Source organism: Dioscorea cayenensis, chromosome 19 (genome assembly GCF_009730915.1).
Source record: "Dioscorea cayenensis subsp. rotundata cultivar TDr96_F1 chromosome 19, TDr96_F1_v2_PseudoChromosome.rev07_lg8_w22 25.fasta, whole genome shotgun sequence".
Classification (NCBI taxonomy): domain Eukaryota; kingdom Viridiplantae; phylum Streptophyta; class Magnoliopsida; order Dioscoreales; family Dioscoreaceae; genus Dioscorea; species Dioscorea cayenensis.
The window spans coordinates 9,779,424-9,790,524 of record NC_052489.1 but is presented as its reverse complement, the minus strand read 5'-3'; the positions used below and the strand labels follow the sequence as shown (position 1 = coordinate 9,790,524).

Genomic DNA, 11,101 nt, shown 5'->3' with positions numbered 1-11,101 from the left:
CGCATGTAAGCACAATAAAAGTAGCATCAAGAGAGAAGCGTAATGTGTGCGGGAATGTAATTAAAATAATACTCCCCTGAACTCCTCATTAACCGTTTGGTGAAGTCTAGCTCATGGGCTTGTTGTATAGGTTACGAAGCTCACACGACCATGTGACAATGCACATGATCGTGTTTATGACTAAAACAACATCAACATCACTCTGAAGGCCATCTGCACGTATACAAGGGGTTCAGTGAAGCTCGATAAAGAAGAAAAAAAGTACGAGTTCTTATTAGTAAAACAAATGAAGCACAAACTTGCACAAAAAAATGAAGCACAAAGATAACTAAAGTCTAAAACATAAAATAAAGAAAACAAAAATGAAAACAAAAAATAAAGAAAACTAAAGTCTCATGAGTGGGACGCTTCAAGCATCGACATCGTCTTTCGGTGTTGCCGGTGTGTCAAAAGAATGATCTCATCCAACGTTAATTGTAGAAGATCAAAGGATTACGAAGCAATTTTTTTTCGGTCATTGGTGTCCTACCTGTAAGAAATTGCCAAAGAAATGCAAATTTTCATGAAATAGCAGGCTGCAGGAATCCAAGCGGGCGCGTTGGCAAGCAACATGCCCGCGTGGCTTCGTTGGCCAAGTTTCCAGCTCACACGGGTGTGTGGGCAAGCCACGCACCCACGTGGGCACTATTTAGTGTGCCAGAGTACGTGGTCACATGGCTAACCCTGGCCAAGTTTCGGCAGCCCATGCGACCACGTGGGCAGCCTATGCGGGTGCATGGGCTGCCAGCCAGCCCACGCGGGCTCGTGGGCTGTGAACCAACCCACGCGGGGGTGTGGGCACAGCCACGCGCCCGCGTGGCACCCAAACTTTGCTAATAGGCCAAGTTTGGGTCTTAACGGTTCTCTAAAGTCGATTTACAATCATTCTTAGGTGCTCACATTGGATTTAAATGAGAAATATCACCTAAAAATCAAATAACATCCATAAATTCAGAAAAATGAGGGCATGGAGAAGATGAGAAAAAGTGAAGGCTTACCCGTATGAATCGGAAATGGAAACTTAATGCAAATCCTTGCAAAACACTTTTAAATCTCCAAGGAGTTGAAGAAAATTAGTTTTTGTGCTCACAAGTTAAGATTCTTGAAGATGGAGAATTAGGAGATTAAGGGTATTTGTGATGAAGACAATAAATAGTGATTCCTCGTATTCTTATAAGCCACATGGGGGTGTGAAAATTCCACAACCCTGCGTGGGTATTGTACACAACCACGTGGAAATTCCACGCGACCGCGTAAGCTGCAAAATTCCTGCAGATAGTCCACGCAAGGCTCCAAACTTCAAGTTAACACTAATTCTTCAACTATAAACATGAGTTACACCCTAAACCATGCCACGTACATGAAAATCAATTAAAACACCAAAATTTTTTCCATGAAAACTCCAACACCAACAAAAATTCATCAAAGCATACACTCATGAATTTATTACTACAGGAATTAAAATTTAAGCTAAAAAAACAATTAGAAACTTGGGTAGCCTCCCAAGAAGCGCTTGTTTTACTTCACTAAGCTTGACATACCTCTTCCTTACCTTATGGAGGCTTGAAAAGAGTGTGTTCCTCCTGACTAGACATTGCATAACTACTTCCTTTAAACCAAAAGTCAACTTGCCGGGATGGAATATTTGTTGGAGAGTTCAACCATATTACTTTCGTCCTCAAAGGAAACAATTTGGGTTGGGAATTGTCCAAGCTTAGCACAGGTGGGTCATTGGATGGCTTCAATCTCCTACCCACATCTTTGTCCCTTCCCAAAATATCTTTCTTGCATTGTAAGAGTTGATCAATCCCAAAGAGAAATATTTGTTCCATTGCCTTAGGGTTTGCTTCTTCTTGTGTATTTTCATCTTGAGAGGAACATGATGTTAGCAAATCCCCTTGAAATTTTCTTGCTCACAATCACAATCTTCATTCACACAATCAAAAATCTCAAAATGGTATTCAATTTCTTTCTTTTCTTTTTCTACACTAATCTACTCAATTTTCCCAATTTCTTCAATGTCCCGGAGACACTTGACTTGCTTGTTGAAATTCTTCTTTTTTCTTAGCAAGCATGTCCAAGATCTCTCCTAATTGATGCTCAATGGTTTTGATGGAGATCTCGTGACAACTTAGTGTGGCCTCAATATTTTGGAAACGGGCATCAGTTGCTTCAATAAATCTCTGTAATACTCTTTCCAACCAAAGTACATCTTCTGCAAGCTTCTCATGCACCTGAAATTCTTCTTGAGGTGATTCACATTGTTGTCCATCAATATCCCACAAGATATTTGGGTAGCTCCTATGATTTGGATGATAGTTGATGTGATATGGATTGGGTTGTTGATGAACAGTAATAGATAGATCAATTTTTCTTGTAAGAGCATCAGCCTGCAAATATAAATCATTAAGTGGATCAATCATCATTCAAGTCCCATGCAAGAAAAAGTAAATAAAACAAAATAAAAGAAATGAGAATGGGAAAAGGAGATAGAATGAAATAGATAATAACAAAATAAAAACCAATGAGAATGATGGTAGAACAAGAAAGTGTAGAATAGACAAAACAAAGAAAAAGATAAATGGCTATAGCAACAAAGTCCTAGCATTCCTAGTATCCTGTTCCCCGGCAACGACGCCAAAAATTTGACACGTCCGAATATGCGTGTAAACCGCAATTGCACGGGTGTTGAAGTAATAATTACCAGGTGAGTCGGGTAGTTGAATCCACAGGGAACAGGGCTACTAGTACTAACTTCTTCTTTGCTTTCTAGCCTAATGATAAATGGAAAGATGTGGTGATCTAATGTGCGAAGAAATGAATACCTGAGAAAAATATGCAAGGATGAAATGGAGAAAGATCTCAATCAGTAAAAGTGGGGTATTCGGGCAATGCTCCCCTTAGGATTCAGGTATTAGGTACCAGATATGCAAAGTGTTTCTATGATGAGTAAGTTAAGTTGCAGAAATCCAAATATAATCGGATCTGTGTCCAGATCACCAATACTAGCTCCCTATGAGGTCCGGGTGGAGGAATCGCTCAATCTTAACACCTCACACCACATATGACCGCAAAGCACTCTAGGGATTCCGAAAGGTATAACCGATTCCTATAGATGGATCTAACCCTAATTCCCGGCGAAGGATCCTAAGTCCCAACAAGGTCCCGACAGAGAAATCAAGCAATCTCATGCCTTCCACCAAATATGGTTGCATAGTGTGTAGGGAATGGAGATAGAATACACCAATCGGAGGGGAAAGAGGACACTTCACTATCTCATGACTCACCCTCTCAACCCTCTTCAATATTGAGGTTCTAACCCTAATGGAGATCTCTCTCCCACCAATGCAACAAATTATGCAAACCAAATAAACACAAGATCAATAAGGCAAGCAAGCATTAAACAATCAAGAATGAAACTTAATCAAACATGGATTAAATAGAAACACAAAGCAAATCCACATAAGATAAGAATCCTAGGGTTTACAAGCCCAAATGCCCTCTATGGTTTTAGTTCTCCATGGAGCATCATACAAAACACACCATCAATGAATGAAAGTACATTAAAACCATAGAAATAAACCCCCTTATATATGAACTAATGGCATTGTTGCAGAGCTTCAACGTCTTGAAGGAACCTCTCCGAAGCTAGGTTCACCGGTGGCTTCCTTGATGCTATGACGGAGGAGGAATCTATCAAAGCTGCAATAACATTTTTGGTTCCTCTCTTATCTTTTATCTCTATTGAATGAATACTCCCTTAGAGTGACACTACAGTTGAGAGTTCTTGTTGGTAAACCTTGTGAGTGAGTGGCACGCCATGAGAGTTAGACAAAGCTAGATTGGAGAGGGGTGAGAGGGTGAGTCGAGAGGTAGCGGAGCATCCCCTTCCCCTCAGGTGTGATTTACTCTACCTCCAATTCCTCGAGTTCTTTGCGGTTATAGTAGAGTGAATGGGCTAAGGGTTGACCTTCCGCTAGGGCTTAGTTGCGAGTGCAATGGAGTGAAGCATTGAAGTGATTTTAGCATCTACGGCTTAATTGTGACTAAGGACTTTCTGCCTAGACCGAAGGGTTAAGTCTAAATATTGAAAGAGGATTTATCACTTGGAATCCCTAGAACTTATTGCAATTCTATACGAGTGCGAGATTGAGAGATTGTTCAATTTCTCCTCCGGGACATGTATAGGGTTAGGCATGGTTGACCTTAGATTTGGGATCATGTATTAAAGGATCTCCATGACTCATTAATACATTAGTTAGGAACCATATTAGAGGGTTTTTGCACTTGAAATGATTGTCCTAGGCGGATCAATATCCGAGTACCACATTTATATCGATTGCCTTATCTCTCCTTTACTTGCTTTCTCTCTCTTGTCTTTATCTTGTCTCTCTTATGTTTGTTTGTATTACATCTTGTCACAGAAATTACTATTCATACTTCGCTAGTTAAGACACAATTTAAGTATTTTTTTACTCACTACCTTTGATTTTATTACTTCGACAAACCCGTGCACTTGCGAACACACACAAGGGGCGTTGTCAGACATCCAACACTAAGAAATCTACAGGAAATATGCACTTGTCCACCTTGACAAGTATGTCCTCAGTGATGTCCCTCGAATGTCTCACTGTTAGGTCCACTAATCGTAATATCATCTGAGTAGTCCTAGGCTCTACCAAGCCTAGCTTCTGAAAGAACAAGTATGGCATGGCGTTGATACTAGCTCCTGAATCTGCCAATGCCATCTCTTCACCCAAATTGCCAATATTGCACGGAATCACAAAGCTTCCACGGTCTTTCTTCTTATTCGGCATATTCTTTTGCAATACTACCGAACAAGGGGCATCTAAGATTACTGATGCACTCTCCTCTGACTTCCTCTTGTTAGTCGAAAGATCTTTCAAAAACTTGGCATACCAATGCATTTGAGACAACACCTCCACAAAGAGAATGTTGATGTGCAATTGCTTGAACAGACCCAAGAACTTCTTGTATTGCTCATCATTTTAATCGTTCTTCAATCTTGAAGGATATAGGATTCTCGGCTTGTAAAGTGGGGGTGCCATCTCATTTTCTTTCTTAGCTCTCTCCTCAACCTCCATGACCTCAGGTACTTCAACATTGTTCTTCTCACTTGGAAGCTTACCCTCAACCTCATGACCATTTCTCAAAGTGATCGCCTTCACATGTTCTCTCCGATTAGTCTCGGTATTACTCGGCAAGCTTCCTTGTGGTTTCTCCGATAGAGACTTCGCAATTTGCCCCACTTGATTTTCTAGATTGTGCAATGAAGCGGTGTGGTTGTGAAGTGTAGCCTCGACCGATTGGAACTATGTATCCAATGATTGCATAAATCTAGTCAAGGCTTTCTCTAAGTCAGTCATCGGGGTTTCCAAGCCTGAAACTCTATTCTCCATGTTCAGGGCTTGTTGTTGTTGAAAACCCGGTGGTGCTATGGCCTTTTGCTGCCCTTGGTTACTCCATGAGAAATTGGGGTGGTTCCTCCACCGTTGGTTGTAGGTGTTGCTATAAGGATTACCTTGTACCCTTCCCGAATTGCCCACAAAGTTTACTTGTTCAGTCGGGGCTGAAGTAGCAATTGAAATAGGACAATCAGAGGGCATATGTGAACCCCCACAACCATCACAACTCATGATCGTGGCCAACCTTGGTGAAGTCAATATATCCACTTTCTTCCCCAATGCCTCTACTTGGCTGCTAAGGATGTAACAACATCAAATTTATGGAGTTCGGCCACTTTCTTCATTTCCCTTCCATTCCATTGGTAGCTGTTCATGGCCATTTCCTCTACCAACTGTCAGGCTTCTTCAAGGGCTCTTGTTCCCCATCGTACCTCTTGCGGCGGCATCTAGAAGTTGTCTTGCACTTGGATTCAATCCGTTGTAAAGAGTTTGAATGATCATCCATTCTGGGAAACCATACTGTGGATACTTCCACAAGAGGTCCTTGAATCACTCCCATGTCTCAAATAAGGATTTAAGCTTCATCTGAACAAATAACAATATTTCATTACGAAGATTCGCCAATTTCCCCGGAGGGAAGTACCTTACAAAAAAATCTTTGACCATTTCATTCCATGTCGTGATGGATGCTTGTTGTAAAGAATGTAGCCACATCTATGCTCTTCCTTTTAAAGAGAATTGGAAAGCTCTCAATCTTATAGCATTATCTGTAACATCGTTAATCTTCAGCATGTCACAAACTTCCAAGAAGTTTTCAATATGGTTGTTTGGATCCTCATCGGCCAAACAATTAAACTGCGCCGACTGCTATATCATTTCGATGAATGCTGGCTTTAGCTCAAAGCTCGGAGCTGTAATCGGGGACCTCACAATGCTAGATTGTGTCCCCAATACTAACGGTCTGGTGTAATCAGAAAGTGTTCTCTGTTGCTCATTCTATTCTGCCATGTTGTTAGACCCTTCAACTTCCACTTTAGCTAGATTCGATAGTTCTTGCACAGGCTCTTTACCCTTTCTTCTGAGTGTACATTTAACTTCAGGATCACCTTCAATTAATATCGAAGGGTTCCTTCGGGTCATAACCTGGAGCTGCATCAAAATAAAGAAAACAAATTAGAACGATGATAGAATAAGAAGATGTGAAATAGAATGAATGATGAATGGCTAAGATAAAAAAGTGCAAAGTATCTCTAAACGCCTACTCCCCGACAATGGCGACAAAAACTTGACAAGGCCCTTTGTGTATTACCCGCAAGTGCATGGGTTTGTCGAAGTAATAAATCGCAGGTGAGTGGGGTATCGTATCCACAGGGAGTAGGGAATAAAAATACTAAGATTGCTACTTAACCAAATGAAGATGAACAATGATTATGTTGATGAAATGTAATATAAACAGAAATAAAAGAAACACGAACGTGAGGCATAAATAAGTGAGAGGAAAGGCAATCGATAGAAGTGGGGGTACTCGGACAATGCTCCCCCTAGGACTAATGTTTCAAGTGCAAGACCAACTATTATGTCTCCTAATTGATTCTTAATGAGTCATAGACATCCTTGAATACACGGTCCCAAACCTAAGGTCAATCGTGACAAACTCTACAATATGCCCCGATGGAGAAATCAAACAGACTAAACATCTCACACTATGTAAAGTTGCAAGACGCTCTAGGGATTCCAGATGATAAACACTATTCCTTTGTATAGATCTAACCCTTTAGTCCAAGCGAAAGATCTCTAGTTACAATTAAACCCAAGGTGCTAAAGTCACTTCAACGCTTCACTCTGTTGCTCGTGTAACTAAGCCCCAGCGGAGTTCATCCCTTAGCACTTCACTCTATTATGACTGCAAAGAACTCTTAGAATGTGGAAGTATGATAAATCACATCAGATGGAAAAGGGGACGCTCCGCTACCTCTCGACTCATCTTCTTGATCCTCTCTAACTTTTCTTTGTCTTACCCTCATGGTATGTCACTCATCCATAAAGGTTACAAGGATGATCTCTCAACCCTAGTGTCACTCTAAGGGAGAAATCATTCAATAAGACTTCGAGATTAGAACTCAATTAGAGACATCAATTAAGAAAAACATAACAAAAAGTTAATGAAAAAAAAAACATCCTAGGGTTTACAAAATCCAAGTACCCACTAGGGGGTTTAATATGGTAAATCGTGTCACTTGCTCATGGAGCTCGAGTACAAGGCTTATTGAGCCATCAAGGCTATGAACTTTGATGAGAATGCCAGAATTTACAAGGAAAGAATTCGGAAGTGGCATGATAAGCATATTAAAACTCCGAAAGACTTTAATGTGGGCGATCAAGTGCTATTGTTCATGTAATACCCTGAACCTGTAGATAACTGTTGGAAAATATATTCATGGTATTACTACAGTTGCAGTAAGATTTTTCTATAGGGTAATCTTGTTGAGAAACACCAAGTCGAAAAAATAAGGACCTAAATGTGAAAGTTTATAAAAGATTTTGCGTTAAAGAGTAATAGAAAAAGGATGGACATGAAATATTTCTGAAAACCAAGGATTGAAAGGTAAGGCGGCAGGGATCTTTTTGAAATACTGTGTTATAATTCAGGAACTGTTGGATAGTTTGTAAGGATCTTTTCAAAATACTATTTCATGATTCAGGGACCATTGATGAACTTTTCAGGGACTGTTTTGTAAGAAATTATATTTTGAGGGACTAAAAGTGAATTTCGGCTGAAAACATAAGTTAAAGAAAAATCTAGAGTTTGAGAGTGAGTTCATCTTCTTCTCCATCATACTGCTACAGTACCGAGGAAAAAAATGAGAAGAAAATGGGAGATTTTAGGTGGAGGATTGGAGATCGCTAGAGGAAGCTTGCCGGATAGATGACCTTGCTTGATAAGAGTTTTTCTTGGTGTTTTTTTTATGTATGAATGTATGTATGCATGTATATATGTGTATTTGGTGTATTTGATGAAGAAGAATGATGAATTTGAGTAGAAAAGCATGTTTAATTGTTGTAGATGATGAGTGTTTAAATTTGTTTTGGAAAAACCTTATATTCATTATAAATCTAGCTTGATTGGAGAATGAGATTTTATGTGTTACTATATTATTACTGTAGCACCGAGATTAGGGTTTCGTTTGGTTAATTAAGTTGATGATTATGATGATTAAGATGTTAATGATGATGGTTGGATTGGAATTGGTTGGGTTTAGCCAAATTGATTTGGCTAGATCAAACCAAGTTGTAATTGATTTGATTGAGTTGAATTGAATTGATTGAGTTGGGTCAATGGAAGCAAAAATGTGTGTGGGGATGCAATTAAAACAATACTCCTTTGAACTCCTCATTAACCGTTTGGTGAAGTCTAGCTCATGGGCTTATTGTATAGGTTATGAAACTCACACGACTATGTGACAAGGTCACATGATCGTGTCTATGACTAAAACATCATCAACATCATTCTCAAGGCCATCTGTACGGAATACAAGGGGTTCAATGAAGCTCAACAAAATAGAAAAGAAAATACGAGTTCATCAAAATAGCACAATAACGCATATACCCGCACAAAATAAAAACATGAAGAAAACTCTCAGAAGGCGAAGCCTTTCTGAGTACAAAAGTCTATAAGCTACGAATCAAAACAAATAAGAGCAGGAAACTAAAATAGAGGTCTCATGAGTGTGACACCTCAAGTGTCGATATCTGGAGCTGATGCTGATGCTAGCGCAGGTGCTGGCATAGAAGCGGATGAGACCTCCTCATCAAGAGTCCACTGAATACGATCAAGGCACTACAGAATCCGCGCTTGGTTCTCAAGGATGGTAGCAATGGCAGCCTCGAGTCGAGCCAGACGCTCGTGAACTCGAGGGGACGATGACTCAAGATCAGCGAATGGTACCGGTGCTGCCTCGTGACTACGGGCTCGGCTGCAGGTGATGCCTCTGTAGCCTCAGTAGGCTCCTCATCATCCTCAGTTGATGACTCGATTAATGCATATTCCCCTGAGCCTATATGTCTCATAATGCCAATCAAACGGAGAGTGACCAATCCCAACAGTGCTAGGCTGCTAATCCTCTCATCGCCTCTTACCGAGCGGATCAAACCCATATTAAACATGAGACGAGTAATATAGGGTCCTGCAAATACTCATTCTGATGGCGAAAATAGTCGGTGACAACATATCCCAAATGGAGAGGTACTCCATCTGCCATAGAGTGGAGATATAAAAGATTAGTCCTGCCAAGTGAGCCTGTACCATCTCCATGACCTGTCACCGACCAGCGAAGAATAGCATGAATGTACCTGAGTGCCGGTCGTGTAAGAAGAGAGGCCTTTGACTGGCTTGGAATATACAGATGGACACCGCATAAATCATGGAAAACCTGGCCCGGAGTGAGATCATGACGGTAATCGATACGGAGATGTGTGTACTTGAAAGTATCAGTGTAATCCTGATCGTACAACCTGAGATATATTGAGAACTGGGTCCGAGACATCCCATGTGGCTAACCGAAGGCTCAGAAGCAAATGATATCCTCTGTTTTGAAGTCAGTGTCAGCCATGGTACGGTCGAAGTAAAATGAGGCAAGAACCTCCAAGGTGATGTCTCGCCTGACGGGCTCCTAAATAAAGAATAGTCGGACCCAACCTCCCACACTAACAAGTGCTCTGACCTCCTAAGCAAAACCAATGTCCTCTAATGCATTCCAGTCAATAAAACACGACTGTCCAATCTTCTGGTGCTAAAGAAGCTCAAATAGTTGCTGATGAATGGGGTCAGGAAATTCGACTACCTGTGGTCGGGTTGGCTCCCTGTCATAGTGAGGACGTTTCTGAGCCAACCTCTTGATCCGTGGTGCCATATCTGTGTAGAAAATACTTAACAACATCTGTTCGGCATGAATACATTATAAACTGGGCACCACGCGCACGAGGGCAGTGAGCTGAGGTAAAAATAGGGCTAGTCAGCTACTGTCCAAGCCCACACGGGTGTGTGGGCTAGCCAGGCACCCGTGTGGGCACTTGCTTGGCTCGGCTAGGCGGCCACATGGTCGCGTGGCCTGTGTGCAGCGTACGCGCCCACGCGGGCCAGCAGCGTGAACGAATGGTTGGCCCGAGCACGCAGACTGCCAGGCCGCGCGCACGGGCTCCCCAGCCACGGGGGTGCGGGGCTGGTGCCGCTCTCGGCAAAGAGGGCCACGCGGCAGCGAGGCGCAATCCATGAGGGCGCGTGGCGCTATCATGCAGCGTGCGACCAGCCCATGTGGGTGCGTGGGCTGGCCCCGCGCTCGCATAGGTGCCCAACTCCAGCGACTTGGCTAGAGTTTAGCTCCTACGCCTCATACAAACCATTTTCAAGCATTGATGAAGTGTCTAGCATTATTCCCTAAGAAGTTTTGCACAAAAACAACATGAAAACTCCATAAAAATAGAAATGAAGGCATGGAAGGGGCGGAAGATAGTAAGGGCTTACCGGAACAAATCAGAGATGGAAACTCGGTGAAAACACCCGAAAAACACGTCAAAACCTCCAAGGAGTTGAAGAAAATTGGTTTGAGAGATCAACAATTGGGTTTTGTAGGAGTGAG

At 41.7% G+C, this 11,101-nt stretch overlaps 1 non-coding gene across 1 annotated transcript; it reads left to right on the top strand.

The window, feature by feature from the left end:
• The first annotated feature begins 5,976 nt into the window (after window positions 1–5,976).
• LOC120250935 lies at window positions 5,977–6,083 on the top strand. Its single transcript, XR_005533264.1, has one exon. It is a non-coding gene; the product is annotated as a small nucleolar RNA R71 (small nucleolar RNA).
• Window positions 6,084–11,101: the final 5,018 nt, after the last annotated feature.